The 24,930-nt window shown below is 39.5% G+C and overlaps 1 protein-coding gene across 1 annotated transcript in view; it reads left to right on the forward strand.

Annotated features, from left to right (window-relative positions):
• The first annotated feature begins 685 nt into the window (after nt 1-685).
• Nucleotides 686-24,930, forward strand: part of LOC105680199 (heparan sulfate glucosamine 3-O-sulfotransferase 5) — an 80,982-nt gene continuing 56,737 nt past the window's right edge. Inside the window, exon 1 of the mRNA XM_012382642.3 lies at nt 686-783. The gene's annotated coding sequence lies outside the window, so the exon portion shown is untranslated. The remainder of the gene's footprint in view (nt 784-24,930) is intronic.

A 24,930-nucleotide genomic window follows, 5' to 3' on the forward strand; every position in this document is an offset into this window, starting at 1 on the left:
AATCAATATATAGTATGAATAATTGCTTTATATAATCACTGTTAAAGATATTGAAGGATACTCCAATTGAATACTGACATTCAACGATATTATGGATGGTTGCTTGTTTTTATTTTTCTCTCTACAAAATATATCAAAATCGTTAAAAATTTTATCAATATAATTTACCGGCAATCGCTATAGTGTCAATAAAATTTTGAATTTTATTCATAAAGAGTTCAGATAGTTTCGTTGGCCACGATTAATGCGCTGTGAATGTATCCAATATTTGTCATATCGGCAGAAATTAAAGAAATATTTGTATAGGTGATAGAGTTCTCGCAGGGCGCGCTGTATAATCTAATTTATGGACAAAGGATAGTTTGTGCTATCATTTGTCGTGACTTGAATGTTAACGAAGAAGTGAAATATTCGTCACGAAAAGTTCATTGCGGCGCAAGGCTAATCAGTTTGTTTCTGTGTGTGATTACAGATTTCTGGGTATAAAAATCAGCTTGCATGGACCTTGACTAGCCGGCCTTAATGCGAGGACTGCAGGCATTCAGTGCACCGAGAGAGGGTGAGTTTATTATTTATCGATCGTTCAATTTCTTTCTTCACCGATTACAAATATAATACGAGGCAGAAATTGAACAGGGCGAGCGATTAAAAGTAAAAAAAAAAAAAAAAAAAAAAAAAAAAAAAAAAAAAAAAACGATTTCTGGGTATAAAAATCAGCTTGCATGGACCTTGACTAGCCGGCCTTAATGCGAGGACTGCAGGCATTCAGTGCACCGAGAGAGGGTGAGTTTATTATTTATCGATCGTTCAATTTCTTTCTTCACCGATTACAAATATAATACGAGGCAGAAATTGAACAGGGCGAGCGATTAAAAGTAAAAAAAAAAAAAAAAAAAAAGAAATAAAACAAAAGATATAACGTATAAACCGAAGTTCGATTAATAGTTCGTCGGAAATCGTTCGATGGATCGTAGGAACTTAATCACCAACTCCATCAACACATATTTAAAATGTTTTGCAGAATAATTTTGTTCGATGAATGTACTTGATCGTTACAACTTTTATCGAGTTTGAATCGTATTATGGTAGCTTTATCGCAATATTATCTGGCATTCCCTGTAATTTTACCGAAGCATTCTGAATACGTCTCGTTCAATAGAAAAAAATCAACGCTCTATATTTATCGATAGATTGCGGGTTTTTCTGCATTTGCAATGAATTTAGAGACGCAAGAATATATAGATCCATTTTTTAGTTCTGTCCATAAAAATATGAAATTGCGTAAAAGTTCACAATTTCTGCGGGTCGTATGTAGAATTTTAGTAGGAAACACGCTGTTCGAATAATAGAACGGCCGCGTTAGACGATTCTATTAAACGAAAGTGAATTTCCTATTAAATCAATTGAAGCCGTAAACGACCGAAATTATAAAATAGCGTAATTAAAGTTTGCCCCGTGAGAAATTGAGGAAGTCGTATTTATTTCTCTTCATATCTACTGTACAAATACCACGTTGCAGTAGTTAAATACCGTTCATTAAGTCATAAGTAGCCTGTGAAAGTGAATGGTTAACAAGCTACTAAAACTTTCCGAACATAGTTCTCGTACATCCTTGTTTGATTCGTGTGATAAATTGTAGAGAGTTTAGTGGTTAGTTATCCGTATAGAGTTAAAGAGATGGATCGGTTCGTAAATTTTAGTAAATACAACGAGTGTATACGCATTGGAAATAAATATCGACTCCGTAGGACGAAAGGTAGACAAAAATCGACGTAATCTCTTAATATTTTCTTCTCGTAAAAAGAATTCTCCTTTTGAAAAATTGCAACTTGCCTTGGAAACGTTCGGCGGTTCTGTATTTGTACCGATAGCACGTACTTATTTTCCCAGCGGTCCGTACCCTTTCTTACACCGTGATATTAAAATGGAGAAATATCCTTACAGCCGGAGAAAAAGAAAAGACGTTGCCGTTCTTTTCTTAGATTATGTGTCAGAAAGAAATCACGTCTATGAAACTGTTGGTTTTCTAGCGAGCTCGTCCACTAGAAGTACGTACTAAGCCGAAACAATCGATTCAAATCCCCTAGTGACGTAGCAATCTTTTTCGTGATACTTTCGTGGACTAACGTTTCCGTTGCGGACGGTAATTGTATGAAATCGCGGGAGAAATTACGGGAATCGTACATTCAGCGCGCAACCTACTGAATATTACATCAGTTCCGGAATCTGGCGATGGTATTCAGTGATCTTTTCCACGCTGTTTAACAACTTCTGGATATTTTTACTGACAAATCGCACGGTATCCTCGTGCGTACTCTTTATAGATCGATAAACGTCCGAAGGACATTTAGTGGAGAATTATTTTATCGATTACGTATACCATCGGGGACAAGAATAATTGGACAGTGGAAAGTTTGGCAGTGGAAACACGTATCGATGAAATTGCGCTGAATACGACTCGGTTACAAAAATGTGGATGTTAATTTCAATTCTTTATTAAATAATTTATGCACTGCAGTATGTAAGAAATAAAGTGTTAAAGTGTCCCTGATTGCATCTATTTCATTGTAATTTTCACATTAATATTGGCAGACAATATAACGAAGGAAACGTTTAATAGCGATTATAAATCGCAAATTAGTATCTAGAATGATTCATGAAACATTTGCAAACATATTTTAAACAGATAAATGATATCACGACGATTTAGATCTTCTCTATAATTTAGTAGGTTAAAGAGACGGCCTTGATCGATTGGTATAAAACTGTCACGAGCTATCTGGATAATGCCAAACTTGAAAAATATTTCTTCTAAATTAATTAAAGTTACTTGATTGGATCTACATCCTTGAACTATAAGAATCGTTCCGTCATTTTCAAAGTAATGAGCGGCTCGGTGAACAGAAATGACAAAAAAAGAAACGTGCCCTTAAGAACGCTTCTTTCGTGCTTTATCCTCTTTCAATTTCCTTTCAAATGTAAAAATATCGGACACTCTAGCTTAATAATTCCCGACATTAACCGCGTATTTAAATATTCGTCTAACTATGCAGATCTAATTCCCTATTTGTTAAAACGTTTCCTGAAATAGATTGTTATACGACGTAATATCAGTTTGTTTATGTAATTCAAGATGGCTCGGATAAGATTATCAATTAACGTTCTTAAAGCAGAAAAATAAAGGAAGTGGGATACTCTTAAAAACAGTTACATCGGTAAAACTGTTTACGTGAAAATGAGATCGGCACAATAACATACATTCAATGGAAATGTTAAAATTATAATCAAAATTGTAATTACAACGCTGAACCGCAATGGTAATTACATTTCACTGGCGTAAGCTGATTACATTTCAAAACACAGCGACACGAAGAAGTGAAAGTAATAAAGGGCAAAGTATGTACTTAAACGTAATGAATTCTCATACAATTTCGTGTTTCTCCCTGGTTCATATCGCCATCATAACGACGCGTATTACATTTCTATTATTAATATCGTGCTTTTTATCTCCTCTCGAAAGTTTCGCTTGCTTCTTTCAGTAAAAAATATTATTTAACTTGAATCGTCGAGTTGCTCGAGTAATTATACTATTTCGACGTTCGTAATACCCTTTCTACGTTAAACAGAGAAGTTGAAGTGGATAATTACAGTTTGAATCATTTTTGAAATACGTGTTTGTCACCTTTTTCTTTTCAGCGGTACAACTCCATTACGCCTTCGGTGCTCCGGAATAACGAAAGCAATTTAAAAATGTCAACGCGATCGTGAAATTTCCAGAAACGAAAGGTTCTATTAAACATTCCCTTTGTCATTAGAAATTAAACTGTTACTTCGCAGACCGTTTTACTTATCACATGTTCGTTGATCACGGTACAATTTTAAATTGTAGTCCACCTACCTTAAACGATACTTTTAAACGATAGTCCGTTTAAACGATACCTTTGCCGACTAGTTGAATTCGCTTGCGCTTATCGAGTCCGACTGTAAGTATTAGGTTGTCCGAAAAGTGTCTTTCTTTTATAGACACGTCTTTTACACCAAAAACGCATTTTTATACAAACATGAAGCCTAATCTATCGAACGTTGCGATCTTTAGTTTGATAGAGCAAAATGGATCATATGTAATTCGATACGATAAAATAATATAAAACGGGAAATGTTGCGCATCCATTATTTCCTTATGAAACGAAAGAAACTTTTCCGACGACCTAATATACAACGATAAAAAAAAAAAAAACAGATCCACTCGACAGTGAAAAGTATTCTACGAGTAGACTGCAAATCAGTTACTATGAATATATCATTGAGAGTAGTTGGATTGGTTTCCGACGATCCCAACTTAGATGCAAGGATACGACGACGAAGGCAAATCGATGGAGGAGTTAGGCTCAAAGTAGAATAGCTCCGTGTTTATCGCGGCGTGTTCTGCATCTTTAACCGTCTCATCCTACAGACATTCGCATTATGTCGCGATCTCTCCTTCGGTCGATGATCAATTTCTAACTGTTCGGTGAGTTTGCGAACTTTGAACGATATCAACGCGCAAGAGAGGGTCGATTAAAGAATTCTAACATTATCGTGATTTTGTCAAATGTTTATTTCGAAGCGTGTCTCGTTCTCTGAGCGTCTGGCGCTTACGTTCTAGGTGTCAGTCTAGGGGGTGTGCTTTCGTCAATGTTTTCTACGAGGTAGGAATCTGTGTCTCTCCAATTATGCGACTGTCGAAACGTTGTAAGCATCTCGCAAGCGGTGCGTTACGTGCGTATCAAGTCGTAGTGAAGTTTATCGAACGGACCCATCGAGCGCTTAAAAAACTAATTAATTTGTCGACGTGGTCCGAGTTGTAAACTTTGTAACGTGCAATGTGGAAAAATTCCAACTTCTCGAAAATAGCCGATACGCTGTCCGTATCGTAAACTCGGGATAATTTTATATCCTAAAGATATTATGGTCCGTAAAAGTGGATTGTTTGCGCGTTTGTGCAGCTGGTTGGCTCGGCCTATTCGTCGAAAACGATCGAAATATTCGAAATTGGGTCATTATTCCCGACGATGGCCAGTGGCCGATGTTTGGTAATTCTTGTCGTGGAATTGTAGCCGATAGAAACGTGACATTTAGATGGTGGCTCGTATCCAGGCCAATCACGCTTCGCAGAGGAATTAACTTGGTTTCAAGAACACCCTTTCTTTCTCGTCCTCCACAGTTGCTCTCTCTCTTTGCTCTCTCGCTTTTTCCTTTCCTACGATTCGCGATGAATTCCCGAAAGACAGGAGAAACGAGAATAGCTAGACAGTCAGCCAGCCCGAACTTCTCCACGAAACATTGGTTGGCAAGGAGCAGCCTCGAATTGGAACGACTCGGCTGCTGATAATGACCGTCGTCGTACATCTTCTTGCTTTCGTTTTTTCCCAACTTTCTACCTACGAGTCGTCGTCTATCGACTCAGCCTCAGTGGGACGGGTTTAACGAAAGAACCAGATAAGATTGATTTTCGAAGATCCGCTCTTGGCTAGCATTTTCACGATGACGAATTTCCGATTGGTCGTGTCGTCTTCGATTTCACTTCGACGTGTACAATGAGCCCTGGAAATACGCAACTCTTTTACGTCTTCGATTGCCATATTCGAAAGATCGATATTTTCGGTTACGATCTCAATTTGCAAATTCTTACTAGCGACGATACATTGGGTTGGCAACTAAGTAATTGCGGAATTTGTCAATATCACCTAATGATAAAATCCGCAATCACTTAGTTGCCAATCCAATACAAATGCAACGGTGGACGAAAGAAAGTTTAATACTTTGACTGCCACGTCGGTCATATGTGACCGCAGCAGACCTCACAAAGGACACAACCTGACAAACACGAAGATGGTATCCCACTGGGAGTAGCCACCCATATGATAATCTAACAGCTAAAACATTCTACCAAATGTCCAAACTGGACAAATTGTGAATGTAAACAATTAAATAAAAAAAAAAAAAATATGTGACCGATCACGATTTCTCCTGTGTTGCCATGGTGGTCATTGGTGACCGGAGCGCTTCAACTTCTTACAATCGTAAAAATTGAATGAAAATTGACAGTTAGGGCATTTTGAATATAACCGATAAATAGAAGATACTTTGAGATAAAAAGTGCCCCATTGAACAGTTCAACATTTTTATTAGAACATCGATAAAAAAAAAAAAGATAACAAATCTTGCGTCTAACGGTGCACTGCGTTAAAACACTGTGGCATCCTCAGGGAAACATGTGATTTCGGCGTGGCAGTCAAAGTGTTAAACGCAAGTGGTATAGTAATACTATAGTAATAGCAAAATACCGTGGATTTACGAAACGGCATCGTATTTGACAAGAGCGATGAATAAGCAACGAATAATACATACGCCGGAATAGACTGTGGACAACGCGGTGAAAAATATCTGGTACAAATGTTACTAAACATATGTGCATACATACGAGTAAATCGCTCGCAACTTTGAACTCTCTTTTGTGCGCGCCTGTATGTTTGAAATAAGCAAACTTATCTCATCATCGAAGGAATTTTTATCGTTGAAAATTTTGAAATTCGTATTCTGGGACGATAGGAATCGTTCGAAGTTGACAATCGAGAAAAAGATGGTACGAATACTTCCGCGATTCAGTGTAATTTTTTATACGTAAAATTCGCGCATTTTCAACCTTCTGTTCCCTACGTCCATATATTACAACGTCTACGTTATAATCGGCTCGAGCTAACAAAGACTTACATTAAGGTAAAGTAAATGTTTCTATTAAAAATTTCACAGATTACAGAGTATCGTCAAATGAAGTTGCAGCGTGTTTTGCGAAAAAACACGTTCTCGTTGGTGCAAAGCGAACCGCATCCGCGAATCGTTACGTCTGACGTAATTTTCGTCGAAGATCGTGCCGTGGATCGTATCGAAAGCAAACATTGCATAATAAACTTTCAAAAATAGACAGGAGAACGCGTTGAAATTGCGTAGTCGGTTCGTATGTACGTACAGAGAAACGAGGGTAGATGGACTGGTATTTATTCATTGGAAAGCAATAGCGAATGAGTGGGTAATGCATGCGCATCAAGCAGTATGATGTTACAGTTCACAGTTTGCATATTAAAAGCTTCGATGAGGCAAGATAACGCGTTTGTTTCGCGTTGCGTGTTTGTCGTTCTCTATCGTAGAAACTTTGCATTGTCTATATCGTTGTTGTAACGTGTATTCTGGAATAGCGTTCGTGTATCGTTCGTCGTTGACGAAATAGAATTTTCATTCATCATGGAAAAGCGAAAAGAGAAGGATAAATTAAACGATGCGTCCTCATCAACCTCGATATTTTCGTCGTTGATATTTCGTTAGCTTTTTTCCATCATTTCTCTAGCAACGTGCCCCTTTCGATACGTACGCGTTCATGCGTAAAAACAGGACACTCTGTATACAGATATACCGCGGGATTCTTCGTTGTTCAATGAAAATTAACTGACGTCGAAACGAAGCAACTCATGGAATGATCGTAACAGTAATTACAGAGCGCAATTATCGAGTTTTATAATCATGCAATGCCAGGTTGCAGTGAAGTCGCTGAAAACGATCGTTATCGACTTTTACGGCACGATTTTATGGACAGAGGGAGTGTCCACCGAGACTCTGCCTTACATCTTGGCTATCTTTTAGATATTTGTCGACAATTTCCAATCCATTCGATAGGAAATGCATTTCGTTTCACTCCCGTGCAAAATGTTCTAAGTTGCGTTCGTTTCTCAAATTAAACTGCCATGAAATTTTCTTTGCAAAAATTCAACTCGAAGAATCTTCCAACTCGTTTCCCGCATTTCTGGTAAAAGGAAGCTGATGTTTGCGTTTAAGGGGAAGAAGTTATAGAAATAAATGGCGATATAATACGATACAGAAGATCGATTGGCGCGTCGTTACGCATTTCTTTCGTGTCGTGGCTGCCTTAAAACTGTTAAAATATTTAGTTTCGTCCCGACGGTTCTTTCTCCAACGACGTTTGTTCGAGCGGAAAGAAAGAAAAAGTGCGGTGTAAACTGGTTGTGTAAAATATTCACCGTCGTAAGAACGACGTGACGCGACAACGGTTTAATTAAAATTCCATCTGACCTATTAGCAGCAACTTGATCGCGAAAACTGTTTCTCATTCACAGGACTGGTAATTTCACGCCCAAGCTCGATTTATAACGCCTACCAAGCGTTCAGCTATATCTGCCCTTTCGCCCACGATAAAAGTGCAGAGCCTTTTGCCGCAGTCTTTTAAACCGTTCAGCTGTAAGCGGCTTGCCTGAGTTTAACTTCAACTCCCGTCCTTTCCTTGTCAAACTTTATTTGTTGCCGTTTACGCCAAACCTCGGGTTCGGAGCTTTCTCTCTGCAGTTTCCTGAAAAATCTCGAATATATTCCACTCGGTACATTTGCACGACGCAAAAGACGAAGGGAAACGCGTTAATGACGCCCGCGTTTCTATTATATTCGCGGAGAAATACGACAGGCAAACTACGGTTCTACGATGACACGACGCGACGTTCAATTTTTTAAGAGCAAAAAAAAAAAGCTTTCCCAACGAAAGTAACGCGTGAAAGCAAAGCAAAGAGGGAAAAGTTTGGAAGTGTCGGAAAATAAAAAGTTAACTTCGTTCGACTTTGATTTCTTGTTTGTTCCTTGTTTCTTCTTTCTTCCTCTTTTTTTAACGCGTCGTCGTTGTATTTTTTAGCTCCTTAGAACATTTTTGCAGCTTTATACGTGACGCGTTGTACTCGTGTAAATTGAGGAGGACGAGAGAGGAGAACGAGAAGCATCTCCCTTTCTATCGCAGATTCGATTTGTGCAACGTTGTACTTGTTACACAGGTCGGTCGCAAAGATGTTCACGTAGCCTTCAAATATAAAACATCGTAATTAGAACGTTGGCTGTACGAATTTTGTTGACACATTAGGACGCTATGTTGTGGAAACGTAGCACGGTTTATTCGCTTTCATCTTTGTTAAGAGAAAACGACTAGAAAGATATAAAATACAGCGTGGCAAAAATCATATACGCCTGTTATGTCTACGTGAAATCATAAAAATACTGTCGAACTTGGAGAGTGAAGCGAAAATCTTCGAGTTACGGAACTCTCGACTTATCGAAATTTCCCAGGGAAAGAGGTTTAACGAACGAAAATTCGACGTACAGAGACTTTCTGCACGATTATATTCACCTTTGCAGAAACTGTTAGTATCTTCAACTTGCTTTTAGAACTCGTTTCAAGTACATAAGTGCGTAAATAACGTACACAGGTGCATAAATGTGAAAGTTAAAGACACGGGGATGACGAAAATTACGCGTTCAGACGATTAGCTTTGAATATGCACGTGGTCGAAGTACAAGAAAGTAGATACACGGCTTGTATCGCCTTACGTTATCAGAGACAATCCTAACAGTTAGAAGAAAGGAAAAAATATCGAGTGTTCGATTTCCCACATTTTGCGACAAACCGCGTAGCTGATACGATTTCGATTCGAGTTGCAGAGACAATGGCGGTAAAAGTTCGTCTCGTAGAGGTCTGACTATTCCAAATTCGAGTTACACGTGACACGTGACAAATAATTCCAGTCGAAGTAAGTTTTATTTCGACTTCTGGAGATTTTCCTAGCGGAGCGGAAGGGAACGTACAGAATTGTAGTCTTACGGAGCTTCTCGAGTTATAGAGGTTCGACTGTAACATCTCCTTGACGTTAAAAAAAATGAAAAGTGTCGTAATTTCCGATGTGAATTCTATCCCAAGATTTCTCTGTGTTAAATACTGTTCTAAATTCCTTTTAGAAATACATCGATATTTAATGCTATTCATACGTAAATATAGATAATACTGCGCCCAAGCGTGTTTTTAGTTTCTTTGGTAAGTCAGGCGCACAAAATTCGATAGGCGTATGTCAACTTTTCGTGATTGACTGAATGCACGTTCTAAAATAGTATTCTGTGTTGCCACGACAGAGGATTAAACGACGTTTATCGTTAACAAACTCCGTCCAATAGTACTCGTATAGCGGAATTATGTCGTATTCGTTGAACGAGTGCGATTTAAATCGTGATTCGAGACTTTTTACTGGTATTTCAGCGATACTCGAGTTTGCAGCATTGTCTCGTTAAAAAGGGGCGTCTTTTCTATCGATCAACCGTGTATTTTTCTCTGTGATTGCTGTATTTACCGTTCGACTAACAGCATTGTTTTTCCCAGTGGTATCATATTTTTTCGAATCATTCGTTCGTTTGACGATCTTATTGGATCTTTCTTCTCGACACAACGGCGTTTGTAATTCGTCGTATTGTTTGAACTTTGAGCTTTTTGCATCGCGATCGGATTCCATATCCGACTATCTATCGAGAATAAAGCGAACGCCTTCAGCGACATTATTCCGCAGGACATTTGCCACGGGTACGCCAACCAATCGACGTGACCCTGCACTCGTATGCATCGATGCTTTTCGACGACCGTATCTTTTTATTCCGATCATTCGACCTCCGTCTACGCTTCTTTCTCCCGATACTTTCTACACAGTCGTTTACGTCCCATTCCCGTCCTACTGACTCACGTTTCGTTCGATCGATTCGTCTCTATCTTTCTCCACTTTGACGTTTGATTTTTTACCGATAGACACGATGACAGGTGATAATCAATTTGCAAATTCCATGAAAATTCTATGAAAATTCTACCAAAGTTCTACCGCCTACGAAGACTCGTCGATGCAAAGCTGTTGATTTTTTAGTTTCGAGCAATTCTTCCTTCTTAAATGTTCAAGAGATGCCAACGGAGAAGCCTTTTTCGTTTCAATTATCTTTTATTTGCGTACTTTATTCCTATATCTTTAGATCCACCTATAAAAAAATTTTGGTAATTTTTACGAATTAGAATCCAGAAATATCGCGCCCCCGTTAATGTTCGCTGAATAACTGCAGATATATAAAGATTTAAAGATTGCAGGTTTATAAAGCCGCGTAGAGCGATAGAGCGCAAGCAGCCATTTATTTTCTCTACCAAACGTTAGGATAGATGTGAATTTTTGCGCCTTAAAATCCCCCATAAATTCATAGAAATGCACAGAATCTAATAAGCGGATATCAAAAGGTGCAACCGAATTTTCACCAAAATATTCCATATATTCCGAGAGGGAAGAACCAGCAGCTTTTTGAAACGCAGCTATCTACTTGTTAAAACGAGGCAAGACGGGGTCGATGAATTTTTTTCCTTAAGCATAATTCGTTCATCCAGACAGAGATATTCTCGCCGGTATTATTTCGCGGGGATAGGCAAGTTTTTCTCGGTTTCATCCCTCTCGTGCGCTGTACCGCGCAAAAAGCGTAGCTGCACGTCCGGCGAACTGGTCGTTCCCTCGGAACTTTATTTCTCAGATTTTTCTACTCGCACGCGTCGGCCCATGCACGTTACGAGCGCTTCTTCTCGCCATTCTGGGCAACCGAAATACGCCAGCAACTTTCGCGAATCTCGTTCTTGTCGCGCGTTTTTCCCCCCAACTTTCGCGAATCTCTTTCTTGTCACACGCTTTTTCCCCGCAACTTTGACTCTTGTGCAAGAAGCGGTTCGTTATTTGCTGTTCGTCGTTGCCTCGTCTAGCGATATCGGTTCCCATTCTCACGGCTTCTTTCGTATCACCGCGATTCTTCGAACGTTTGCAGCTTCCCGCGCTTGTTTCTCACCTTCTTTTTTAATTGCGGCAAGTTACGTGCAAGGTGCGGATCGCGAATGAATTATTTTTGTTGAGATATGTATAATTTTCTGTGCTGCACTTGGTTAAATGCGTAGTAGAGATGCTTGTATGTGAGTGTCGGTGTGTGGAGGTGTGTGTGCGCGCGGCGTCTCGAAAACAGACGAGTGTAAACTAGTCGGTCGGTTAAGAGTCGGATACGGAAGAAAGTGCTGAGACGCGTGCAAGCGTGTATCGATGAATATATAAGAAATCGTCCATGAAATAAATATATTACTATTTTAATATGAATCCTCAGTGTAAATTTAGCGTTCCTATAATATTATTTCGGCTTCAAAGATCCACAATTCTCAATAATTTTAGTCCCGCACGCTACATAATTACCGCACGCTCAAGATGTCTGAAGCGTGTTTTCGCGAATTGTAAAGACATAAATAGAAGACATAAAAAGACGATCTCGGTAGCGTAAGATTGGCCGATTGCTTATCAAATTTTAAAATTGCTTGCCTGTAGAAAAATGTAAAACGTGATTTATCGTGCGATTTTCCCCTGTGATTTTGATATATTCACTGCGTGGAAACACAGCGGAAAATAGATTAATTTATCTTTTAGCGTAACAAATACAACGAGCGATAAATTAAAACAATTACAAGTTTTTAGAGATGCAGAAATATTTGTTTCGTTCTCGATACTTTTGTATAAATATTTCACGATTTTTAGAGTAGAATCATCGTTGCGTTGTGTTCAATCGCCAGTATTTTTTATTAAATTCTGATTTGCCATTCATAAACGACGATGTATGGGTTCCGTATATCCTTCAACTTTTTCCTCGCTAATATCGTCCGATGTAATACCCCCCTTTGTTACCAAAGGGATATCGAAGAAAATTAAAGTTTAAGATTAATAAAACAGTCTTTACCCTGGCATACGTTTAAGGTCGAAAACGAGGTACCTAGACTACTTATGCAAATTCATAGTTTCATAAGATACAATTAGAAAATGTAACCTGGGTAGATATTTTACTTATCAAATATCGTGGAAAGTACATAATTTGCATATTTCATACATCATTTTCCATAGTGTACATTCTGTGTCCATTTCCCATAAATGCGTAAAAATCCGCACTTTAATTATTGCCTTGGCAACTAAGTGATTGCGGATTTTGTCAATACTATCTAACGGCAAAATCCGCAATCACTTAGTTGCCAACCCAATACGAGAAACAAACGCGCAAGTCGGTCAAAGGGATCGTTTTAAGCGCGTTTGAGTTAAACGAAAAATTCCCAACTAGGACGGAGTAAGCGTAAAGATCGGTTGGGAAATGGGAAAAGTAAGGCGAAGGGCCCGGAAAAATTTCAACCTTAATCCGGAAGCTACGTCATAGGAGGGTTGGAAACATTCGAAACAAGTATTAATTAAGCGCGATCGGGCTATGCTTGATTACACGTTGCGCGGTGCTTCAAACGAACCGTGATTTCGTGCATCAGAGGAAAATTGCTTCTGAAACATTTCGCCCGAATCGAAGGAACGTTGAATAGCGGAGAAAAGAACTGGGACGCGTGTGCGGCTGCCTGTGATTGGAATAAAGGATGAACCTATGAGAAAAAAAAAAAGAAAAAATAGAAGGGAAGAGGCGTAAGTGAGAGAGGATGAGTGAAAGAGAGAAGCACAGCGTCACACGAATGATAAAGCGAAACGGTAGCTTTGTTCTTTCTTTTCATTCAAGAAATGAATCCGGCAGCGTCGCTGAAATATCGTTACATTCCGCGTTACGTTTGAAATTCCATCGTGCGTAAGCTGGCTCGCAGTGAACGGCATGTAACGTCGAAACGAATAACGCGAATGCGGTTATTAACCCCTGAAGGTACGATTTTTTATTTTTAGCAGAATTGGCTATATAATAATTTTTTTGTAATTCTATGACGCCCTACACCTTACGTTTCTGATGCAATAAGAATAACGAAATTTTGGGAATCGAGTTGAAACGAGCGGAGAACGAAACTAGAATATTCATCGTGACGTGGCTACTCGTAATTGTCGCGCATGCCAATCTAACAGCTAAATTATTATCGTTCGTGTTCCCTGTATCGTCGTCGTAATCGCTTCTTTCAACAATTTTTCTCTTTAAAAGAATCTTCTCGCATCGACTGCTCTCGTTACGCGTTAAATAATCTTCTTTTGTCACGATCGTAATAATATTGACAGGAAAGTTATAAAATGGTTAAATAAGTTCCCAAGCGCCTAACTGGATTAAAGTACCGCGCGTCGGAGTGGTCAGGAAAATTTAAGTTCGAAATCCTTGCGCGTTGAAACTTCCCACAATTATTAAGGTATTAATTCACTTTTTAAGCTGTTTCAGTCCTCGTACTTTTTGCAATTGCCAGACGATGAAATGAAATTCTGCGCCAGCTTGCCGTTCATCCCGTTGCAATTAACTTTCTTGCGTTCGACGTCGAATATTGTTGCAAATAATCGGCTGACACGCTAACTTTCGATCAACTTCAACTACTATGAGTCTACTATACTATTGTTAATCTACTATACTATTAAATATAAATCCTTAACTCGGAACTAACGTTTCGTTACAATCGCGTCATGAAGAACTGTTCCGTTTAAATAACAGCTATAAAATTATTAAGCCTTTCAATGTACGTTAAGACGATGGTGCGTTGTAACAACCATGTTGCAAAATTGAAGAAGGTTGTTTCGCGTAAATTTTGCATATAATGCTGTAAAAAAAAGAACGGTACAAGTTACATTTTATGACCACTGTAAATGACGTAAACGACTAAGAAAGAGTTTGTACGAGCATCCGAACGTTATAGGATAAACACCGATACATTTTTTAATTATACGCGATATAATGGTTAATAATTGTGCGATCGCAATTGTTTCTCGAAGCATCGTTTTATATCCAGTATATCGTAGAATGTTTAAAAATTAAAAGTTGCGTAAGCTAGATGAAAGTTTGTATCCGAGGAATAAGGTTATTCTCACCTTGCTAAAGTATCATACGTGCGCATGTACTTTAATAGCTTTGCCTTAATGGCTTGAAAGTTCCTCGTCGTTAACTCGGCTTATTATTAGAAAATACATTTTTGTACGTCGCATGCTGTAGCAAAATACGTTGGAATATTCCTATTGTTACATAATAAGTCGTTGTAGCCAATTGCTATATGTATCACAGTGTAACGAAGTTTTCACGTATACGCTATATTGAACATAACATAGTTTCAACCAGTTTACAAACAACTACGAATTCAGAAATACTTAACGCGTAAAGCACACGAAGCACGTACCTGGCCCCTAAATATCTCTGGCATTTTGAAACGAACGTCTCCAAGATTTCTCGTAATTTTAAAACAAACAAAAGGTACACGTTGGAATATTCGTCGTTAACTTGGCACGAATCATCATTGATACTCGCCGATTTTCCTACGAACGAAGAAAACAAGTACGAGAAAAGTTTCAGAATGTTAAAACCACGCTATCGCGAATTACGAGCATAAGAAAAAATAATCTCAATACGTAACGAAGAAAGAACATTCGAATTCGTTTAGCGTTCTATTAAAATCTACGAAAAGAACGCTCTGATTTATTATATCGATTCGAGGTAATACTTGAAGCGTGTCACGATAATTAGACTGCCGGTGTTAACGCAAATTCGTATTTTTACGAATACCACAAGAAGGAGTAGGACCAAGGCCTGAATTTCTCTCATTTAGCGAATATTATATAACGAGTATGAATATTTTACATATTTTCATGCCTCGCGCAATTTATGCATTTTTCCATTCTTCGGTTTCTCATAGACGCAAAAATTAATAAAAATTAATCCGCCGCCTAACGATAACTAAAGAATGTCCAGTTGGAATCTCCAGTTGGATCGTTGCAAATATAGTCGGCCGCCAAACTGTCGGAAATAACAGGTGGAGAATTTTTCGAAGAGTAACGATATAAAAGCGTTACGAAACCGGGATGACGATAAGCCGATAATTGGTTGAACATTGAAATCGAATCGACGTCAGGATCGTTATCGATCTTAGCGAGTTCCTATTGTTTCTCGTAGGAACCTCCAGTTGTTGCAAATATATAGGTAACGCTTGGTCGACCCGTCACGTGCGCCGAATTCGGTTTGGAAAACAAACGTTCAAGGCTGAGAGGAACGTACGAAACGAGCGGCTAAGGCCGTTGGTAGGACGTGAGACGAGTATTTGCTGCTTTTCCATCCTTGTCGCGGTTTCCCGCCGACACGAAATATCCAACAAGAAAGTCAGCCAGTGTAAATGTTAAAAGTTGCGCGTGAATTTGCATAAAGCCACGGAACTTCGGTTTTGCGGTCGGATGTCTGTGCGGATACCTGGGAACTGGGCCGAGGGTGAAACCTACGGGAACGAGGAACCTTGGAATCCTCGTTTCCACAGCCTCCTCGTACTTCTTCCGTTTGGTCCTGCTCGTCCTTCGCTGTCGCGCGCTTCTTTGTGCGTTTGCTCTTGTTATCATCCGGCTGGCTCATTTGCACAGGCCACCTATGCGGAAACCTGGAATATTCGCTGGAAAGAACCGGTTTGAATATCATGGTAATTTATCATGTTTTGCGTCGTACGAAAGAATACCTGAACGTGGACTTCCAAATTAAATTTGCTATTCCGCCGCTCTGCGAGGTCGTTGATCGCGTTACGTTCCAACGTTATGTTTGACCCTGTAGCCGTCTATTTTCATATTTTTCAGTAGAAAATCGCGAACGAAAGTCGTATCTTCGTATAGGTGTATCATTAGGAAGTATAATTAATACGAGCGTACGAAAGAAAAATGAGAATGGAAATCAACGGTGAAAAAGGATGTATTCTGGTTTATTAATTCGTAGCCTGTAAACAGTGGGCCGCGCCAAAATTAACAGAATATGCAGAACGCGATTTCTACCCGTGGCCGCAGGTCTAACGGATATGTAAACCCTAAATTAAACAGAAAGGAGAACCGATAATCAGTTAAATAATTAACGTTTAATTAATCAGTTGAATAATTCATCGAGACAAAGGGGCGCATTTATAAATAGCAAACATTTGCTTAATATCGTCGATTGAAACGGAGTTCCGTTGTTTCGTTAAACGTAATGTTGGAAATCTAATTTAAACCGGATGCTATTTCCCATGAATTTCTTAAGTTTCTTTCTCGGGCATAGTCAAAGATGAAAGTGGAGAGAAACTTTCAACCTTGCTTCCTTCCATCTAAAGTTCTTCCACATTCGCGAAACTCAAATGCGAAAACGAACCGCGAATCGATCTATTTCCTTTGTTACACAGCGCTGTCCTTCTCTCTCCGCTTTCCAGCGGTTCTTGCTTTATGCGGATTGGAACGGCTGGTTAAACGAAGCTAAGATCTCTTCGGGCTTTCGCGTAGACCGCGCGCGCTGCTTTTACCCGTTGAGTGTATTTTTGCCGTGGCACGGCGAATGTTACCGCGAGACGATATTACTTGGTGGTGCGCGCGCGTGCCAAAGAGGGTGAGATTGTAAAAAATTCTGACCTGCTTCCGACGTGTCGTTCGTTCAAAAAGGAAGTACCACCGAGATCGTGACTCGGGCAGTGGTTACACCGTGACCGTATTCGCGGCAAACTTAGGCTCTTCTGGTCCGTCGGGCTTCCAACTGGTTCACCGACATCTGATAGTATAGTGAATAAAAAATAACTTGCTCGTCTGTATCTGTTGTAGAGTATTTACGCTCTATAACGATACGATGTAGAACGTTGACCTGGCTAGCAACCTCGATCTCTCAACGTGCAATTTTCTTTTGCCTAACTGGCCAAAAATTGTACGATTCTTTTCCGTGGAATTGTGTCTTGACTATGTAGCAATATCTATTTTTTTTTTTATTTCTTTTATAAATCTGCCTCTTACTCGTTTTTCGACGCAATAAGATACAAAAGCTGCGTGTCAAGCGAATGAAAGCCTTTATTAGTACAAAAGGTGAGCTGCCGGCTCTTGCACGGACACGAGCTTCAAGACGTTGAGACGTGTAGCTGCGTCGTTCGATGAGAATTTCACTGGTAGATATATTGGAAAATTTGGAAGTAAAAGACGAGCTTTTTGAAAGTTTACATATCGATTCGCATTCGATTTCATCTCGTTCGAATGCTAATTAAAAGATGTATATATATAAATAGTTGTTGGTTTTTTGATCAAACGCAAGAACCGCGTAGGAAAATGCGCGATAAAATGTTTGAAACATTCTAGTAAAATGGAAGATAAAGACACTAACGTCACGGGATATGAAGTAAAATACGAAAAATGACGGTTTTCACGATGCACGAACGGCGAGCGATCGTTAAAATTTTTTATTCGCAAACGAGACGCTTTATACGTCATACGTAGCATCCGCTTTCTGTGTTAGCATGAAAATAGTGGTGCGTTTAAGGATGTAAGGAAAAATGCACGGGCACGCGCTGCTCGTTTTCCTCGAGAAAAAAATCGCGCGTTATGTTTCCGACGGGAAAACGATATTACCGAGCTGCAGGATACAATGTCATTATGAAGGAGCAAGAGAAAAGTATCGTTGAAATTTTATATCAGTTCAGTGTATTTTTATGCGTACATAAAGGTAAGAATATGTAAGCATACGGTAAGGTGTATAGGTCGATTCTAAGACCATGTTTGGTGTAGAAATCCGCCAGTGTATTCGACTTTAGATTTTTTCATCCCATTTATGGGATTACAGTACAGTTACAGTACAGTTCGATATGAACGTGTTGTTCTGCGATTTTTTTAAAGAAGGTCCGTTTCATCTCTTTTTCTCTCGCTTTAAACATGCAAGTATCCCATGTGTTATACGAGACGAAATAGTATAAAAAATAGAGTGAAATAAAACTCGACAAAAATACACTATATTTTTCATAACCAAGAGAAATACGTTTATTAAAACAATAAATAATTAAGCAGAAGTATCACGTATTAACGTTAGATGATATTTTCCTCGTCATCGCTGTTAAACATCGTCGCGTATCGAAATATCCTCGTCTCCCGAGCTCCGTTAATTTATGTACGATTTTTATGTATATCACTTGCAAAAAAGATCACCGACATTTTACCAGACGTATATATCGTCTATGTTAAAAAGACCTTCGAGTACGAAGAGAAATCGATACTCCAGGAATTAGAAATTAATTAAAAATTTCGATATTCGACAATTCCGAAACGTAGATCAGCGACTGCAAAATATGGGATTGCGATTTTCTCGATTCTCGAGCTGCGTGAAAGCGAAAAAGTGGCGCGTTGTGCGGGGAATACCTTAATACGTCTTTTGAAATTTTACCACTCTTGTAGTTTAAGATCAGCCTGTACTTTATGAAAGTTAGACAGTAGCTGGAAAAGAAACATCGTACTCGTCTATAAAGTTACCCGGTGGCAGTGGTAGTCGGTGGAGAGAAAGTATTGTTGAAATTTTTAATGCGACTGCCGGCTCGTTTCCGCGTTGGAATTTTATCCTTCGTGCAGCGCTGTGGCTCCAGTTGCTTCTCCTCCCTTTTCCTTCCTTTTCTTTCTCAACGTCGTTCTTCTTGACCGTTGCGAAAGGAGTTACGAAAAGCATCGGTTTTACACGGCGACGTTGTCCGAGTGCCAAGTTGCAGCTCCAGCTCGTTCGCGATCCATTTAATTGTCCGATGCCGGCGGTGGCTGTGCAGCTTCCAGCCTCGGCGCAAATTGAATTTGGATCCTGGTAATGCACGATGCAATTGTTATAACCGAATTGCTGAATAAACTTTTAAACGAAACGATGAACCGGTGAACGTCTCTGCCATTTAGAAACAGAGGAACGCGTTTAGCCAAGCAGCGAACGCGAGAACGCTTAACGTCGAATCGTTCATTGGAAATTCCTTAATGATGAAACGGAAGATCCTTTCTTAGAATTAATTCCACGTTTAATCGCGCCGTAGATTTTCAAACGATGAAATTTCGCCCGGTTTTTTCGCCACTACTATAACTTTCTTTGATATGAGAATTTATGTAATTATATACGACCGTGGCTCGTGCTATTAAAACCAGTCGTATCTCTTTTCTTTGTTGCAACCAGAAAAGATTTTAGACGAGCAACCATAGAATCTTAAATAACATTTTGAATATTTCATCTTTTCAACAAAGAAAATTATCAACGTATCGTAAGCTTGCCTTTCCAACTAATTGTAAAAACGAAACGCCAGTAACATACGATCGTGGTCGTCCAGACTAACGGAATTTTTAATTACTTTCGATCTAAACGAAACTTGTAATTATCGTTGACCGGCACACGGACGCGTGTTATACCTGGAATAGACGGTAGATGACTCCGTAAGAGGAACTCTGGAAATTCATAAAGCTTTCTGAATTGGACAGCAGATTTTTCTGTTTAATTAAATTTTCGTTATATTTAAGAAACAGAAAGAATCTCGCGTTTAATTTTCGAGAAATTTTGATCACGTCCGAAGAAGAACCACGTTAAAGTAAATTTTTAACCGTCTTGGTCGACTTCAGCTTTTTGTATCGTCGAATTTTGCCTGACCTGATTTTGTTAATCGAGATATATCCGTATTAGACTCACGAATACAATTAATGCAAGTTGACTCACGTAAACTGGATGTTGACTAAACAAGAGGTTAATTGACCGTGCTTTCAGATGGTACATATACCTTGTCCGTGTTGTAGTAATATCATAACCACTTGATCTGTTTAGTATGATTCGATTAGCTGAACTTTGACTTTGTCGCTGCTAATATTTATCATTGTTATAAACGTTAATACTTGTTAAATCGTTGTAGCGTTCCTCGTCATTCTAGTAAAATTATAATTTCATCCTACGCTAGATTTACGTGCAGAGATGGTCGACAGGAAAGAAGATCGATTATAAGTCAGACGCAAATAAAATAGATATTGGCTTGGCAACTAAGTGATTGCGGATTTTACCAATACCACCTAATGACAAAATCCGCAATCACTCAGTTACCAACCCAATATAAGATCGTTCGTCGATATCGGCGAGCAAAATCGCTGCCTTTCAAAGTATCGCATTTCGTTTCGGAGAGGAGGGGGGGGATTGAACGTTGAGCGCTGCGAGTCGTTGACGCTTTCCAACGCGCGATCGTGAGTCGCAAACGAGTCGGAAAATGAGAGAAAGGGCGAATCGGGATCGAATCGAAGTTTGCTCGCGGGGCGAACGAGACGAAACGAATCGCAGCAAAACGGGACGGTACGGTACGGTACGGAATGGGACGAGTTACTTTTGTCGAGGTTTGCAGGTACGATGGAAGCTTAGCACTCGGTACTTGGTCGTAAAAGCTTTCGCAGACAGTGTCGGGGAGGAGGTCAACCGATCCCGATGCACGTACGCCTAAGTGCTCTGCCGTTGTATGCGTTCGCCATAGCGCGTTTTGTCTCGCCGCGGCGCGACGAGCATTTTCACGACGCGCGCTCAGTTGCCAATTCAATAGATACAACGTCTAAGTCCACTTAGATGCGTTTCGTACTTCTTAAAGTTTGTTTCCACGTCCGTCCTGCTACTCCTGAGATCCTACGTAATTAAATAAAATTTGTAAATTTCGATGTAATAATCGTATTGGCCATTCTGACGATAGATTGAACTAATTAATTGTTTGTTCGGAAAGACGGTCGTTTCGTTCGAGTACTCGAGAAACGAGCGATATTTATCATTTGAGGAAGAGTAGTAGGATGAAAAGCTTTATTTTTGCCGATGCTTTTATCGAAATGTCAATAACAAATAACAAGTATAACAAGATTCAAAGTTGAGCCGCGTATCCATCGTTAGTCGAAGGAATCGTAATTGTCGATCGAATGGAAAATAGATCGTCTTGAGTGAAATAAGTGGAACAAAGACTATCTAAATCGAAGGAATGCACTTGACAGTCTAATTATTATAGGCGGCCATGTTCTTCGGGATATATCGGGTGATTATCCGTGTCTTCTCCTTTGCGGATGTTCCTCGTTTCGTCTTGACCTTTTATATTCTTATTTCCCTTTAATATCCGATTCCATTATCGACTGCGGGCTTTACAAATAATTTTCCGAATCTCCGATTTCGATCACGTAACGAAATTTTGAGGAACTTTAGACGCAGTCTATTAAAAAAAAAAAAAAAAAGAAAAACAAAAAAGTTTGAACGATTTATGCGTTTTCGAAGTTTGTTAAAACTTAACGTATATCACGCACGCGTATTCTAAAATTTAATTAACGTATAATTACGCAGTGAAGTTAATAATGGTTCGACACAAAGGGCATTAGGATAGCGTGATACTTATTCGAGATCAATGCTCTGCTGATTATAATTAATTTACATGTTATAATTATACGACGATATAATTGTACTACGGTAAGAAGAAATTGTTACGAAGCAAAATAAAATTATCGCGAAACGTGGTATCGTTGTATAAGAAAGACAACGTTTCTTACGATGAATTTCATCCGATTTTTGTTATATTTCCGAAGACGTTCGTAGATACAATGACCGGATTCTTTTTATCAATTTCGATAATCGACGTTGGAAAGAAAACTTTGGACCGAGTTAGCGGGGGATTTGAACGTCGGACTTCGTTATCGATTCGAAGAAAATCTACATTTTGATGGGATCAAAGGAATCGTTAACGAAGAGGAATTAGTGGGAAATGGAAAACATAGCTTTCGCCATTATCTTTGATGCGATCGTTTCTTCGAATTTACGAAGATAGAAGGTGGAATTGGCAGAAATTTAACGAACGAACTTAACTTCATTTGAAATTTTATTTCCCCGTCGATGTACACCGTGCAGCTCCCTAATTCCCTTATTTCGTTCAGAGTTGTTCTGGCACAGCCACTCGAGAATCGAGAACTAATTAAATTCATCAAACCGCGTATATACCTATCTCGTTAGATCGAAAGGATCGGAAATATGAAAGCCACCGGTGCCAGTTCTAATCTTCGAAAAGTAAGCACGAATTTCTCAGACGTTATTCGGATGTTCTTCGAGCAGAATTCGGAATGTCGAAGAAAGGGACGAAGAAGCTCAAAGAACTTGCAAGTTGTCTAGAGTTTCGTCGAATGACGGGCTGAAAGTCATCGTTGGTCTGGCGGATGATCTCGAAAGCACAGAGGATCGCGCTCGCTGCTTCTCCTTTCAGACGAGATCAAAGATATTTCGCGCGAGAATGCCACGACGTTAATTCGAAATCGTCATCAGACGATTCTATGTTTACCGTGTGTTTACGGTGTAGCCGAGTTTCCACTTTGCGGGAAATTCGCCGGCGCACAGCGCGTTTTCCTTCCTATTTTCAGAGAGGCGAACTAATTTTTGCGCGAGCCAGTCGACACACGTGCTTTTTTCTTTTTCTGTCTATTTCTCTCTGTACCTGCATTCTTGCGACGCTTTTTACGTGCACCACGTCGATTTTTATTTACACACACATCAAGAAATTACGCACACCGCAAACATTTTCGAATTTTCCAAAAAGCTTCTTCTTCCGTATGATATTCCGAAAAAATGTTGATATTTACTTTGTGTTTGATATTTACGCCGGACTGCGGATTTCTATGCAAATTCATATCTTTACGAGGACAACGACGAGAATAGGATCTTGCCTAGGCATTCGTTTCACTTACCGAATGTCATAACCGATGCTATATATTCCACGTTTTCCCTATATTTTTACGTATGATCCGCATTTTTCGGATTTTTGCAATTTTTAATTTCCTGCGAATACCTAAAAACCCGTCTGCCTGGATGCGACCAAACGGTTGTCCTAATTTTCTCGCGAATCGAAGCTAACGTCGAGTCCATCGATTCTTTTTTTCGCTGTCGAGCCAAAATATTCAAAACCCATGCAAATTAGAACTTGGAAAGCGCGCGTATCTGCTCTCGAATGATGCTGTCGCAGCTGCAAATGGTCTCGAACGATAACGAATTAAGGTAAAGCATACGTTGGTGGTGGAAACGGCTGCAACTCGCTCGGACGTCGCTATACGTCCGTTAATTGCATTAACGTGACTCGGTATCGTTTACGTTTAATCCGGAAATGGGTGTAGCACGAGGATGTCGGAAACGTCGTGTTCCGCGAATAAACGAAATACACTGTGTTTGCATCCCGTTGCGACGCAATTTTCCTTTGAGAGTTGACCGAAAGGGGAGAGCGGAAAGGCAGCTAGTGTTGCCATTTCCCAACGAATTTCCTTGCGAATGCGACGATCGTCCCTTGTTAATTTCGATATTTCAGCCACCCTTGTGTGAGATTACGCCCAGCGTTCTAATCTTATCGCGAGTTCACTGGATTCGCGTACCTCGTTATCCGTAAGTGGAATAATTTTTAAATAAAAATCGTAAACCTCCAGTGCCGCCTACGATGTAGAAAACGAACATCATTCTGCAGGATGATTAAAATTTGCTTCCATCAGAACCGTGAAAAAATATAAGTTACATCCAGTGCGAGCGAAGTTTGACGAATCGAAGCTTCTCGCTACTAGTTTGGGATCGTTACAATGATCGCGAAGTAGCTTTAGTTTGCTACTTACGTACTTTGAAGTGGTGTTACCGTTGGTTTTTTCGCGGCTATTGGTTTCTATTTTTCAGAGGAGAGGCTGGCAGTTTCGTCGTTAATAACGTTAGCACAGGCTGTTCAAGTTAATAAAAGCACGGCGCGTAATTTGCGATAATAGGGGAATTTTAATGGGCGCTTTCGGAATTTAATCTATTCGACGATATCGCTAACACAATTAAACGTATTTATGAATTTTATGTTTCTCGGGGAATTATATACTCGTGCGAAATTACTTGGCGATTATACGGAGATATGCCGGAGAATTAAAATGGATCAGTAATCGTACAAGTTGTGCGTCTATTAACTTTGCAAATAGAGCTCTGTCGTTATATTTGTTCGTGTATGAAAATGAGCATGGTCGAGGTAAAAAGTCGAGCGTAGCGAAGGTCTGGAGTTTTAGAGAATTAACCGTTTATGGAATTTACAATAAAACAGAGCTGAAAGCTTTTTCGCTAACGTCGACGAACTGCTTAAACATTTAGCGTCTCGTCCGAAAGGGAATGTTTAATGTCTTCGTTTTGTCGCGCTTCAAAGCGAAAGATTTAATAACGCGAGTAAATTTTGGCCTACAGCCGTAGTTGTATATCTGGAAATATAATTTCAAAAATTGCATCTTGTACGACATTTTATTTCCAACGAATTTCACGATATAATCGCGA

The sequence above is a fragment of the Bombus impatiens genome, unplaced genomic scaffold (assembly GCF_000188095.3).
Source record: "Bombus impatiens unplaced genomic scaffold, BIMP_2.2 scf_0155, whole genome shotgun sequence".
NCBI lineage: Eukaryota > Metazoa > Arthropoda > Insecta > Hymenoptera > Apidae > Bombus > Bombus impatiens.